The following is a 9,765-nucleotide window of genomic DNA, read 5'->3' as shown; positions in this document are numbered from 1 at the left end:
AATCGATGGACAGCTAGAACAAAGTGTCACATGATCAGGAGTATTGAAATATATGAAAATATGACCATAGATATGACGTTACCAAACATCGACATGATCCACAAACAATTTCCTTGAGAAAGTTGTCCCCTGTTAAACACTCTATCGCATCCCTTTCTCGATAGATAACCAGATATAAAAACAATCATTGCCTGGTCTTAAACAAATTTGAATTTGTATAATCATATCGGTAATGCAGGTATTGATGTTGGTATCATAAAGAGTCATTCACATGGCAGTTAATTCGGTTTTCAAGTTTCACATTTATGATAAAATAATTCCACAGTCATAGGTAATGTATGAACAAGTCTTGTATGTTTTGGATAGTAATGATTCATACGTAATTACATCTTAAATTATTCTATACAATGATGATAAATCTACAGCAAAAGGATGACATTGAGAAATAGTTTATTATGGAGTATCGTTTTCACAAAAGGATACACATTGAGTTAATTATCAAGCTGTCAAATTAGTTATGTAAGTACATTATGAAAGTGGAACTGTAACATTACTATGATTGATTTAAGTACACATTGACAATTGCCGCTGATCTAATACTACCTTTACGGCTTACGGAGATAAAGTTCTTATAATTGACAACCTTGCTCTTGTTGTAAAAAGTCGACATTGTCAATTAGGAGTTCAAATGCTAGTGTTACTGTAAAATATAAATGTATATCGTAACGTCGCACCATAAATGAGATATAATAGATTCGAATATAAACGGGTCAATGCTATCACATTCACCAGCGGGTAATATTTACTTGAAAAAATGAGCCATCAAAAATATGACTTAAATATCATAAACCACCGTGTAACTGTTTGTTTGTTCATTACAAATTAATGGAACTTCACCTGATGCAGAGAACCCCTGTTCTTACGAAATGTCCTAAGTTAGACGCCAACCAAAGGGTGACATTTCCCTGAATTTGTATCCTTTTTGCTTTCAGCATTCGGAGGGTTAGTTTCTATAACGCGAAAAAGTTACATACCGTATTCATACAAAGACAAATGCTCATAATATGACATAGAACTGGTGCAATAATTATGTCCATTAAAGATACAGTAATCCCTCTCCCTAACGGCAACCAGTAGTACTAATTAACGGTTATAACGTACGTAAAATGTGTCCCCCGGGCCAGGCTAGTCTTGATTTGATTCCCTTATTTGAATGAACACCTCAGTTCGAACGTTTTCTCTGTCCCCAAGCATGGTCGGAAGAGCCAGGGTTTTTACTGTAATACATTACCAGGTCCATGGGACATTTTGTGATTTACAAAGTTAATACGTAGAGCCATGCTGAACCACTATTAGTTAGTGGTTGTACCAAACAGTTATAACTTTTTCTAAAAGTAAACGTGTGCTTACAAAAAGTAGAGCAACCAAAACATAAAGAATTATTGTCTAATAAGTATTAAAACAATCCTGCGTTCAAGATAAAAATGCTAACAGAATTTAAAATTTCTCGACTGGACTCTAACTAAAAACGCGCAAACTCACATAGCGAATACATCGCAGTCAAAACCGCTCGGCTAAATCTCCGAATTTAAAAAGAGTGTATAAATAACTGATATAAGTTGCGACAATGTTTTTTCAAACAGTGACCTTTCCACACGGTGAAGAGATGGTGGAGTACTCGCACATACATACTTGTTATCATGAATTTCAAAGAAATGTTATATCAAAGAAATTAATACATCGCTTAACTGGGCTTCAGAAAGTAAAGCTACTATTTTCTATCGCTAATTGTTGTCCACAATGTCACTGCATTTGTTCGATATTTCCGTGCTATATGCTAAGTTGCTTGAAATGAAGAAGTGATAGTCCAACGGCTTGGAAAGCTTTATATTAACGTCGGAGAGTATCCAAATGAATAATCATAATAAAATAGTAACAGGTTAAAAACTTACCCAGCATGCATAAAATAACTCCTTAACTCTAATTTTGCCATGTCAATTTAGAGATAATAGTATTATTTAACAGAATTGTTTATGAAAGATACGATAATTAAATTTACAATGAATAAAATCTCGTTTCACTTTGTTGGTCATTTATTTTAAGTTTGATTCATCTGTATACTGCAGGTTACATAAAATATACATTACCCCACCTTTCCTGTTCGACAATATGCTTTTACGTACGGAAAGCTAGTCGATAACAAAGGGCAAGGTTAATGACATGTGAATGAATAACATTACATCGCAAAGAATCAGTCCTTGAGGCATGGAACGTATCTAATGTTGGCAATTGACATCCTTTCTCCCTTTTGACACCACAACTATAACATTGTGCGTCAAAATAATGTATACTTTCTGTGGGGAAAGTCACAGTTCATCTATAACAACTTCTCTCAGTTGTTGCCAAAAATGTTCTCTTTCGACATTGTTGGCATCTCTTTCTGGCCATGCAAGGTAAGTTTTGGTATTGACGAAGAATTTCAGTATGTCTGACATATGTGTCTCCAACATAATAAACACCAGAATACGCTCATTATGCAGCGCATGTAACATCATCGAGAACGCATATCGCATTTCAAAATCGCAATATGAACTTTTAACAAAGTTTTCCGACACGGCGAATATAATCTTTCTGCTTTTTTTTATGTTTTCCTCTATATTTGCGAATATGTCATTTCCGCCTTTGAAGTCTCGAGTGTGGATACAAAGTGTGAGTTTAAGTTCGTCTTCTAACATCGGTTGGAGCTGCTCGTCAACCCAGTCGGAATCTTCTTCACAAAAACTGATAAAAGCATCAAACTCATAATCACCCTCGTCCTCGATCCTATGGTAAAGTGGATAGAGCTGCTTCAGTTTGTTAATCCTCTTGTATGCATTGTAGACAAGATGCCAACGTTTCTTCCAAAGCACACGGCAAATCAAGATAATCGGCACTATTAATACCATCATTGATATTGCGACAACATGTCTCCTGTAACATTCTATTCTATGTTCAGTGATCATCATAACTGGTTTACCAGATAAAGCTTTCGGTTCCATGCATTGGTATGTTTGCCAAGGAAGAGAGCCATCTAAGGTAAATGAAAGTGCCTCGGTAGACGCCATCCACCTTTGAATGACCGAGTCACAATGACAATTCAAAGGATTATTTTCAAAGTACAAATATGATAGCATTTGAAGATTATCGAAGGTCTTGGGCTCTATATGAGAAAGTTTATTATTACTTAGATCCAGATGTGTCAAATTTTTGTTAAATTCAAACATAAGCTTTTCGACGAAATTAATCTCATTGTTAGATACATCCAAAGCTTTCAAATAGGTTAGCTGCTGAAAATAGTATTTGCAAAGTACGGTTATTCCACAATGCGATACATTTAAGAATTCTAAGCTAGAAAATGATTGAAAAATGGCCTGATTTGTTTCTATATTACACTGTTCATAAACATCCCTTTTATCGAACTGTACATGAGTGAAATTTGCGACTTTTAAATTATCAGTTTGCTTAAATATTATGCGGGCATTATTAATTTTCAATTCAGAGTAGGATAGATCCAAAGAAACTAATAAAGGTACATGCAGCACGACATATTTGGAACGGTCAATTACTCTCACCCTCATATCAGTTAAAGATTGGAACCTGATATCTAATGCTGTGAAAGAAATGCTAGTAATTCTCATATCAAGAGCATGCAGTTTACTCGGATCACAGTTACACATGATATCATAGTCTGGGTCGTATAGTTTTAATTTGCCATTGTTGTCGTTCTTTACAAATGCACACCTTATTGAGATTGAATGGGGATCGGATGTTTCTGGATAATAAAAATTACATACATTTCTTCTTTGCCGTGATGAAATACAGTCACCCTTCCCAACAGAAAAAGGATCGGCCGAATACGTTCCCCCTAGTTGTCGGCAACAGCCTCGAGAATATGAATACTTTTCTTTATACCAGTTAAAATGAAAACCAGAAAACATTGAGAAGTTTGCCAAGACATCCTTGTCTACAGAAATTGAGTTGTGATCCATGTTTAGGTATGCAAGGTTTGGCAAATTACTGAATAGGTTTTCAGAGACAAAAACGATATTATTCCTACTCAGATCAAGGATTTGAAGCGAATCTAAACCTCTGAATGTCTCTCTCTCTATGTATCTTAGCGGAGATGCACTATTGTTCAAGTATAGAATTCTTATTCCCTTGAAACAGGAAAAAACGTTTTCCATTGTATCAGTGCCGCTATTGTAGAGTAATGTTTCTACTTCAATACGTTCATTAAAATCACAAACTGGCATCAAGTACTTTGCAATTGTTAGATTTAGGCAACGTATGGTTGCATTTTGAAGGGCATTTTTCAATAGATTTCGGACCGTTTTATCTGGAGGCATTGTTGAATTGGATATATATTCTTCAGATAAGAACTCCATCCAGTCCTTAAAATCTTGCAAGAAATCTACGTCTTGTGGTATAAAGAGAGAAATAGAGCTGAATGTATGCGACTCAGTTGAGTGTGGAAATATTTCCATGAAGTCGCTGGTGAAAATCGTTAACTTGAGGGGGTATTTAGGAGAACTAAGCCCTTCATAAGTGAAGAATCGTATTTTTTGAAGTTTTGGAAAATTTGATGCCCAATCTCCTAGAGTTTTGTACTGTTTGCTCACACTCAGATAATAGAATAAATACATGCCACACAATGACTGAGGAGCAATTATGTCATTATCATAAGGACACACCCAATCCAATGATGTTAGAGATTTCAGTGGTTGAAGGGGTTGAATCGTCATGTCGTTGGAAAAGTAAAGGTATTTTAGTCTCTTTAGTTCCCGAAAAGCAGAAGACTCGACTTTTGAGAGAGATGATAGGAGATTTAAGTAAGAAAGACTCTTAAGGCCCCGAAACGTTCGTGAAGAGATGCTCGTAAGATCATTGATTGACAGATCCAAATGAATCAAGTTATAAAGGTCATCAAATGTCGAAGCTTCAATTTCGCTGATGCTGCTGAGAGACAGATTCAAGTAAAGAAGTTTCGATAAACCAGAAAAGGTAGTTGACCAAAGGGTCGGAACTTCGATGAATCCCGCCAAATCCAAAAATGTTATATTCTTCAGATGAGTAAATTGATTTGCGTTCAAAGTGGTAAGAAATCCATTATTTAGGACAAGACGTTCAAGACTATTAAGACCAGCGAAGGCAGATGCTTCAATTGCTCTCAAGCCAAATGAGGATTCAAGGTTAAGATTCCTCAAATTTTGCATGGCTGTAAAAGCGTAAGGTTTGATTTCTGTAAGATTTACATTGTAGCGGATGTCCAACTCAATTATGCCATTCGTTAAAGTACTGGAGTCAGAGACAGACGGACCTTCAAGACAGGAGAATTTTCCGAATGACAAGTCTAAGTGCTTCAGATTGAATAGATTGTTGAATAAAGAAAAATTCAGACAATTCTGGATTAGTGGGTCGGTACCATTTCGTTCATAATTAACCCACAATCTCAACGTTTCAATATTTTGGAGACCTCGGAAGTCATCTACATGTGTGTTTTTAAAGTAAAAACTCATTTCTAAAGATATTAGATTCATTACACCATTCCAAGAACAGTTGCCAAATTCTAAACTAACGACATCAAGAATCCTTAGAACTTTCAAACTATTGAGCACGCTGAAAGTGTTGCATGGAATTGCTCGAATACCATTAAAGGATAGGTCTAACACTTCTAGATAAGGGAGGTTTAGGAAACTCTCTTCTGTGATTACACTTATGCTGTTATCGCTAAGATTAAGCCTCCTAAGATTAGACAGAGTTACAAAGGAATCTTTGTCTAATTTTGTGATCGGATTGCTGTAAAGGTATAAGTCTACCGTGGAAGCTGGCAAAAACTGCGGTATTTGTTCCAGGTATGATTTTGAACAATCAAAATGATGTCCATTGATGAGGTGTCTTCATTTGGTAGGGACAGACAGTACTTGTAGGTTACTTTAGGAACTGTTTTATATCTGTCTGTTAATCCTGGAGGCAGCAATGCACAAGCAAACAAATAAAACAGCGCTGTCTCAAATAAAAGGTACGACGTCTGGTCTAAAGAACAAGCCATAACGATGGATGTTTTTTCTCCTTGATTCCTCAGACTCGGTTTCCAATGGTATAGAATCTTTAGGTAAGTGTGATATCCTTGAGTAGCCTGTAAGTGACAAATAAAACGTATAATTTTAACATGATAAGATGATTCTGTAATTGTTGTACACTAATTTAATCAAAGAAACATAGAATACATAACGATCTGCAACAGGAAATAAGAACGTTTGAAAATGATCAACTATTCTGTTATAAAGCGCCTCCTATGCTGAAAACTGAAAACATGCATGAACTCCTATCATTTATATAATCAAATCAACAGAATACCAATTAACAACGACATAAACAGCGATCGATTAGAGTGACATAGTGAGGCCAATTAAGCAGCTGGACAGAATTAGGAGAATTGGGAGAACCGGTTCAGATGAGGAGGGTCACCAAGTCATGAACGGTAAAGATAAAGTAATATATCAAAATGCCACCTTTAAATGTGAATGCACAAAAGTAAGGACTTTTAAGTGTATAGGGAAAAAATAAAATATCGCAAGAATGTACTGCTTTGACTGCCCTTGACTGAAAAAATGCATCCCCTGTATAACATTTCGGAAGCCCACACATCATTAACCTGACTTTTCAAAGCATAAGATAATTTCACTGTCTTTTATAAAACCTGCTTCATAAAAATTTCTGAAAAAAAACGTTTCGAATTATAGCCTCTGTTACTGTTACAACAGTCAGTGAAGGTACTCAGTCTCCATTCCTGCAACCGCCACCACAAACATAATAAGTCCCCTTCTTTTTATCCTCCTCCCTTTACTTCTCTTCCCCCTTTTTCTATCACCTCTCAACCGTCTTCATCACCATCGTTATCATCACAAAAATCATTCATTCCATTACATTGACATTGATTAGTAGATTTACTATATACCTTTTTTGTATCTCTTCGAAGCTGCATGTTTTGATCATGATTGTTTAGTATTTTTCCTATTAAAACCTAGAAGTTCTGTTACTCTCCCTAAATAATATTGCCGTGCCTATTAGATGGAATATCAATATATCGTAAGTAAAGTCATTAAATAGTTAAGATTTAAACTGATATACGTCGATTTGCGTTTTCTACAATATGCTGACTGACTACATACAGACTGTGTTGACATAGCATATAGGTCACAAATTGGCTTTTCAATTGGCAATGTGTTGAGGCTTCCCCGTTCCCTGTAGGCCTGTTCATGGTTACAGCTTAGTTTCAAAATATACCTGCACACGCACGACATCGAAAACTACTACTTAAATTTTGGACAAGTTTTGCCAGAGTTGCATACTTGGCTTTTGTAACACCTGGCATTCTGAGTAGATAATGTTTCTGTGTTCATAATAACATCGACAGATTCCTTTTTGTCTAAATCTCTATTTCGGAGGACGCAATTAAAATTATCGGAAAAATATACATTTATGGTATTAATGGGAGACGATGACGTCATTTGCAAAGAGCCATATCGAGGTGCAAGTAATTTGACATAAGGGATGGTCGATAGTTTTCAATGAAGGAGGGGAGGTTAAGTACTTGTTGTGCAAGCAAAAAAGGGAAGGTCAGTATTATTCACGCATCCATTTCTTAAAAGAACCAGCCCTCCTCTTGTTAATTCTGTAAAAACCATGATAATTATCTAATCAAGTCAGTTTGTAGCAATATGAAATCAAAAAGAATCCAATAATCCAAATGACACAAGGTAATAAACTCACCAGGTCATATAGCAAAAATGTAAACAATGTAGGGAAGGAAAAGTGATATTGAATGGAGCAACATTCTGTACAATTTACTGAAACAGATCCCGAGAAATAAATATTGAACACTGGTCATCTATTTTACTTTCATTCAAATTCAATATAGTCGTAATATGATCTTGGTAACTTTCAAGAAAGGGTTTATAAATAGTTAACTGGTTTTCACTTCATTTTTGTGCGTCTTGTGCCCTGGCTGATCATTTTTAATTCAAACCAAAGATGCAAAATATATATCAGCATGGCAGGTTTGCATGAAATTCACTCATTTATGTTACAAACACCTGAAAAGGTGAATGTGTGACAATATTTTTTATCGGACGTACAAAGTGAACAAACCAAAACAAATTGTCACAAGTGCTACATGTATATACGTTTTGAAATAACTGACCTACCACAATTGGCTGCTAGAAGAGTTAGCTCTCTGCTCCCCTCCAACAATTCAGTAAGAAAACATGCAAAATATTATTCTTCGAATTCATCATGTACGTAAAATTCAAGATCTAAAGAAGAATTGAAACTGACGTCTTAGTTTATGAAAAATACAAATACAAGCTAATTTCGTCCACTATCCAAATGTGCTATGTAAACTTCCATTTTCTTTATCAATTTCAGAAGTGTTGCCAATCTGTTAACAGTGCTAGCATTTATACTTGAGGGGTCTTATCATCTTTATTTAAATTCAGTTTCATGACGTTCTCGGTACGTCCAACCCTCGACAGTCCAATAAGTCAAGTTAATATATAAACTCATAACAAATTGAGTTTAGCAATTGAGCACATGATACCATAAAATACATGACCTGCTGTCTGACCTGTTGTGTTCGAAAGTTTCAATCGCTGTCCACTTCCAACTGTCGTTCAAGTATTAAACGATATCTTTCTGACTGGACGAAACCGTTAGTGCCTAAAAGTGTTCTTGTGCAACTATTCAGTGGGCGGGCAAATTTAAAACCTGGGACAAAAAGTCAATTTTTACAATTGGCGGGAATAAATTTGAATTTTTACATTGAACGGCTAGGGAGAAAATTTATGGCGGTGGCTAACAAAGGATGTAATTTTAGACCAATTTCGAAATTTAGATTGTTTTACGAAACACTGAGTACACGAAAAATACAGCAAACATTTTATCGCCTGTTTGTTCCTTGAATGTGTCAGAATTACCGACCAATGCAATAAGTTGTTTTGCATGTGATCAACGTAAGCCTTCTGGTTTAGGACCTAGAGGTAGGATCCTTTGATTGAACTTACCTGATGTTACTTGAGCTGAGATTCACGTATGGAAAGACAACACCTGTAAGTACATCAGGCAATGCCAGGGTATGATACGCCTAATGATCGCTGAGCAGATAAAGTAAAGGTAAACTTCGGAAGGATTCATCAACATCGTCCGACCGCCTGTATGCTCGCTAACAACAGTTGGTCACACGTTCTGACGGTACTATGCACTCGTTGATGAGAAAACGTGCTCTTTGTAAGGCCGACCCTTAGATATGATGGTAACTTCCACATATCGAGGGGAGTTAGTAGTTTGATATGAGTGGCAGGTGACCTCGATGACACTTTGGTGATGCTATTCATTGGTTGCTTGGATTTGTTGCTGGGATAACATGACAATCGTGCCTTGTTTAGCAACGTGTCGCGTTCAAAATAATATGAGGTTATTATGAAAATACCGCAAAGGATGCACGAGGACATTGGCGCAGCGTATCACCCAACGTGAAGCGGAGGGTGATGCGTGGCGCCAATGTCCAATGCATCCTTTGCGGTATATGCGTGATAACCTTATTATAATACATCTTACATTCCTGACAGGGGCATCAAACTGTCAGAGTAGTGACCGTTTTCGTGCAATGTCAACAATTTTTCTTCCGATTTTATCACGCCAGTATGGAACGCTATTTCGGACGCGCTT

The 9,765-nt window shown here is 36.3% G+C and overlaps 1 long non-coding RNA gene across 1 annotated transcript; it reads right to left on the bottom strand.

The window, feature by feature from the left end:
- Positions 1-282: 282 nt before the first annotated feature.
- Positions 283-9,294, bottom strand: LOC139142035 (uncharacterized). Its single transcript, XR_011554282.1, has 2 exons — positions 9,102-9,294; positions 283-6,175 (listed from the first exon to the last, which is right to left on the bottom strand). It is a non-coding gene; the product is annotated as an uncharacterized lncRNA (long non-coding RNA).
- Positions 9,295-9,765: the final 471 nt, after the last annotated feature.

The sequence above is a fragment of the Ptychodera flava genome, chromosome 10, assembly GCF_041260155.1.
Source record: "Ptychodera flava strain L36383 chromosome 10, AS_Pfla_20210202, whole genome shotgun sequence".
Lineage (NCBI taxonomy): Eukaryota > Metazoa > Hemichordata > Enteropneusta > Ptychoderidae > Ptychodera > Ptychodera flava.
This window is presented reverse-complemented; position numbering and strand designations above follow the sequence as displayed.